This window comes from Aulonocara stuartgranti (genome assembly GCF_965226115.1).
Source record: "Aulonocara stuartgranti genome assembly, chromosome: 12".
Taxonomy (NCBI): domain Eukaryota; kingdom Metazoa; phylum Chordata; class Actinopteri; order Cichliformes; family Cichlidae; genus Aulonocara; species Aulonocara stuartgranti.
In genome coordinates, this window is record NC_138948.1 from 20,113,271 (window position 1) to 20,119,270 (window position 6,000).

The window sequence follows — 6,000 nt, forward strand, 5'->3', positions numbered from 1 at the left end:
CCTAACTCCACATAAAATCAACACCATGAAACCACTTTGCATGACATATAATACAGAAACATCAATTACAGATGAATTGAATGTACAAAAATACCTCTTAATCTTTGATTTCAGGTGTTTTCAGTCCCAGTGCCACAGGTGCATAAAATCAAGCACAGAGTCATGTACTCTTTACAAACATTTGTGAAAGAACTCTTTGCTCTAAAGAGCTCACTGAATTTGAGTGTGGTACTGCCACGCTCAAATGCCACCATTGCAACAAGTCAGTGTGTGAAATTTGTTCTGTCCTAGATATTCCACCATAAACCACAGAGGTTACAGAGCGAGGTCACTGAGTGCATAGTGTGCACAAGTCCCCAGCGCACTGCTGACTCAATAACTGCAGAGCTTTGGCATTAATATCAGCACAAAAACTGCATGCCAGGAGCTTCATGGGATGGGTTTCCATAGTCAAGCATTATATCTGTAAGTATCATTTTCAGTTGGTCCAGTACATTTACTCAATTTCATCTGTGTGTACATTCAAAAGCAACACTTTCTGATGGTGTTTGCACTAAAAAGTTAATTCTGTATTAAAATGATTTTGATTAGATTTGACTCATTCTAATAGCATTTCAAGTATGCAGTGTGTTCACTGAGGTGGACTCAAAATGAGCGTGTGTACATATGCTGAATTTTCCTTTTGAGTGTGGTTCTGTATGTATAATTTGCAATACAAATTTAATTTAATACGACTGCAGGAGGTTCTCGCAGTCATCAAAAACAGTGAAAGCTGCAGGAGCATCTCGAAAAAGAATTTGAATTATGTGTTTCTGCTATTCAATTGAGTTGCAATTCTCCATGTCTGCCAAGGCGTGACCTTTAACCTCATCACTAACCCATCAATTTATGCTATTAGACATTTGTGCGAAGTGCCATCATAATTAACCTATGGATCCTTGGCCTATGGTTAAAATGTGCTTTGTAAGGTCACAGTGACCTTTGACCTTTTCCCACTACACCCTAATAAGTTCATTCTTTAGTCCAGGTTGACCTCTTTGGCAGATGTAATGAAATTTCCTCCAGGTGTTTCTGAGACATTGCATTCAGAAGAATCCGATTGACTGACATACCAAAAACATAACTGCTCCGCTCACAGCTGTTGCCAACACAGATTTTGCATTTTGGGGCATTTTCAATCATGTTCTTCAGCAACCTTTAGATGAATCTCTTGACATCCAGGCTCAGCAGTTGCTTTCTACAGTCATTATTTCCAAAGAGTACTTCGTTTTATGAACACAGCAAGTACAACCACAATTCCAAAACAGCAGCAATGCCATGTTAAACGTAAATAAAATCAGAATGCAGTCATTTGCAAGAATCATAACCCAATTTTTTATTTTTAACATAGAAAATAAATCAAATGTTTAAATTGACAAAATGTACCATTTAAAGAAAAATGTTAGCTTGTTTTGAATTTGATAGTGGCAAATTCAAAACATGTTCTTTTACCAACAGTTTATAAACATGTGGGAACTGAGGAGACCAGTTTTGGGGCTTTTAGGAATGGTGTCCCATTTTTGTCTAAAACAGGATTCTAGCTGCTCAACAGTCCTCGGTCTTCTTTGTTGTATTGTTTTGAGTTGGTGAAAGGTTTGAAATGCAGGCAGGCCAGTTCAGCAGCCGGATTCTTCTACCATCAAATCCTGCTGCTGCAGTATGCCGTTTAGCGTTGTCCTATTGAAATACGCAGGAAAAAGACGACATCTGGATGGGAGCATATGGTGCTTTAAAACCTGTATACATCTTACAACATTTATGGTGCCTGTCCAGATGCGCGAGCTGCCAACTCCATTGGCAATAGCCCCATACCATCAGAGATGCAGACTTTTGAACCCAGTGCTGATAACAAGCTGGATGGTCCCTCTCTCTTTAGTCCAGAGGATGCAGCGTTCATGTTTTTCAAAAAGCATTTTAACTTTGTATTCAACTGACCACATAATAGTTTCCCAAATCCATTTTAATGAGCTTTGACGAGAGAAGATGCCAGGGATTCTGGACTACTTTATTGTATGATAGATCTTTTACCTGCATTTGTTGATGGCACAGCAAGTGTTCTTGAGCCCATTCAGTGATTTCCATGACAAAATCGTGCCTGTTTTTAATGCAGTCCTGCATGAAGGCCAAAGATTTCGGGCATCCAGTGCTGCACACAGAGATTTCTCAAGATTTTCTCAATCTTTTGATGATAATACGCCCTGTAGATGATGACATGATGAGTTTTCACAATTTTATGTTGATGATCCTTATTCTGAAATTGTTCTGCAATTTGTAGATGTGGGTATTTATTAGTGAACCTCTGTCCTGTTGTTCCTCCAGGTGTTTCTTTTTGTGCAACTTTTCAGCTTTTTTGTTGCCCCTGTCCAAACCTTTTTGAGACATCTTGCTGCAATCAAAGTCAAAATGAGCCAAAATATTATTCATTAAATAATAAAATGTCTCAGGTTTAAGCATCTGATATGCTTTGTGTGTTCTACAGTAAATAAAATCTGGGTTTGTGAGTTATGCAGATCATTGTACTTGTATCTCTTTTTATTTACATTTAACACAGCACCCCAACTTTGTTTAGAATTGGGGTTGTTGAATAATGTCAAAATGCTTGTAGCCCATGCACTGCAAAGGGGACCAAATTCTTTTTAACTTAACATTTTAAAGCCATATTTAAACATGTTGTGTAATAAGTCTATTAGTGCTATCTTCTTGCCAACGCTGTTTTTCTGCTCATGAAGCTGGAGTGAGAAGTAAGCTGTAAACAGATACTGAAAATAGCCATTCTGTCTGTCTTATTGTGACAGCACATATTGAGTTCATTAAATATTGTGTCATGTTAAATGTACAACAGTTACAAAGAACAATCCAAGTAGGCGGAGTTGTGTGTTGTGAAGACTGTTTTTCTTTTAAGCAAAATTAGCCATTTCCCAGCTGAAGCTGAAGGATTAACGTACAAATATGGGACTGACATTGAACTGTTCACCTAGCTCTGCAAGAAATTAATCATATCGTGACTTCATTGTAAGGTCTTGTAAAGTAGCAAAGTTGTCTGTCTGTTAATATTAGTCTTGGCTGCGCTCAGTTATTTGCATTAATAGATTCACATGATTTTGTAATCCCGTTTGCCAGTTACCATATTCTGAATTTTTTGTGTCAATTTTAGAATTTCCCTGGCTTGTTCAATTCAAGTTGTGAGGTAGCTGGCAGAACACTTTCCGCGTCTCTCCATCTCAGTCAGTCAGGCTCCAGTGGACAGAGGGACCATCATCCTCTGCTTTGCGCAGTGCTCAGCTCTGCCCAATTTTGCACCTCCGTTTGCAAGTGATAGAGCACTATCAGTTCTGACAGCTCCCCAGAGCCACTGGGATTTGAGTGCTCCCTCCTTTCACCCACCCTGCACCCCAAAAAACACACACACAAGCACATTTTTCTCTACTGTCTGTGTCTTAAAAGGATGACGGCTGAAAATGAAAGGCGAAACAAAAGCTGTCAAAGCATAGAAAGAAAGAGAACTGAGGATATCTGTAGTGATGTTGAGGACAATGGGATACTTTGTCCCTAGTTTCATTATTGGCTTGTGTTTAATTTGAAACAGACAGCTAATCACATTAAAGACAACCTCTCAACAACACTGGGGCACTGCTGTCTCCTGGAAGCAATCACCACGCTGAAACTGTCTCATCAGATTCTTGGTTCAATTACTTAACTCCATACAAATTGTCCTTGATGCAACTGGAATGTGAGCTCTGATGACTGCATTTCTCTGACACTACAGGAGCTTTAGCTGCTATACGGTGATAATGATAATGATCATCATTAAAATACTATGTTTAAGTTAATTGTTCGTATTTACATTGTTTATATGATAATTTTTCACTATAACAGCTTTACAATAAACAGAAATCTGTACTTAATACCACATTCTTAAATATTTAAAGTAAACATTGCCATGTTATTGCAATGAGTAGACAACTTTGGTAAATTATAGTATATAGTATTTATGCTACTGTCACTATTGTCTTATGTGGCTTACATAATTTTCTTAAGCTGAATGTCAACGCGACATTGATGTGCATATTTTAAAGTTGATATGGCTAACTTTTTTGAAAGCTATAACCTCTGTGACTGAAAAAGAAACAACATGAAGTGCCAAAAATGGTTTTAGTCTTTATAGTCATTTTATGTATTTCTCCAGTGAAAACTGCACAGGGCATAAAATGTTATATACTAACTCGGACTTCTTTTTATTAACATCCCGGACCCACCCAGGCTGCCCCTGGGTGGGTCCGGGATGGGTGTGAGGTTCTGGGGGCGCTCCGTCTCTGGGCTGGGGCCCGGGCCGGGCCTCGGGGGCTTGGGTCCAGGTTGGTGTGTTGCCGGGGTTGTGGGCGGGTGGGTGCATGGGGGCCCAGCCCTGGAGCAGGGTGCCACCGGTGCATCAAGCCACCTGGGGGGCTCTTCAACTGGTGGGGGAGATTGTCACATCTTGCAGGAGCTTTCCTCTCTTCAGGAGCTCTCTCTGCAGGAGGGGGAGATACAGGAGAGGTGGAGGAAGATCTCAGCCTGGGTGTTTGTTGTCTTATGTAGTCTGGAAGATGAGTGGATGGTGGGGTGGGTGCAGTTTTCTCTGTGGTGGGGTTGGGTGGACTGTCCCGGGCTCTGTGGGGCCGGGAGGCGCTGCTGCACTGGGCCCCGGTCTGGATGGGCCTGGGCCCCCTTTCCCTGGCGGGTCGCGGAGTATGGGGGTGCCTACTGGGGTCAGCGGGGGAGCTGGCCCCAGGGAGGGGTCACTTGCCCCTCCCTTCCTTCCCTCCCCATCTCCAGCTGCCTCCCTCTTCCCGCTCCACCACAACCACCCACACATGCAGGACCTTGGAGTAGGGGTATGTCACCAGGGTGCAGAGGAGGCTGTGCCCCCCCCCCCCCCCCCCCCCACACACACACACACACACACTCTAGCAGATCATTACATGAAGGAACCTTTAAAAAAAAAAAAAACAAGCGCGTCCATGCTCACAGGTGTACACACGGGTGATCACACCCACAAACTACACCCTTTTTGGCTCCTACCTCAAAGCACACTGTGTTCTGTTGATCTTATGTGCTGCACAATAATGTTTAATATTTAGTATTTACTGTTATATTCCCATATATCATTGTGATGTTGTTTATTCTATTACTCTTGTTCTCTTCTGCTTGTTTTCTTTTTTCTTTCTCAGCAGGTGATTGATATATGCATTTTTTTTCTTTCTTTTTTTTTCTGCTCATTCTGTTGGTTTTTGTCTTTTGCCCTTCTCCCCCGTCCCTCTTCTCAGCTGTTTCTCTTTCCCTCTTTCTTTCTCCCCTTCTTTCCCCCAGTCAAGTCTGTCCCGTATTCAGTAAGTGAAAATAAAATAAACAATAAAAGGTGAATCAAATGGACCATTACGGCAAGGCTGGGATGGTCAATTTGGTAAAGTAAATCCGTTGGGCATCTTTCTTTGCCTTTAGACAACAATTCTGATGGCAAAAGAGCCAAACGGGACAGGCACAAAAAAAACAAAAAAAAAAATTACGTATTTCGAGGGGTGATGCCAACATATGCAAGCTACCAGAGGTGGCATAATTACAGACATTTTTTACTTAAGTAGAAGTACAGATACCTGTGTTAAAGAAAATACTCAGTATGCAGTACAGTAAAAGTACTGAATCAGTTTCTTTCCTCAGGTAAAAGTGAAAAGTACAGGCTCTGAAATGTACACGAGGTAAGAACTCCTTGAAGAACAATTCTATTTATTTTTATGCAACGTTAGCTGAAATTAATATATATTAATATGAAAATAAAATTATATTAATCCATAAGAATATAAATGTGATTAAAATCTAAATTCTACTTTAAATGAATGTTCTCATCTGGAATCTGTTATGTAGGAGAAGAATTTTGAAAAAATAACATTTCTGCTGCCTACATTGTAGAGGGGGAGTTTGCCT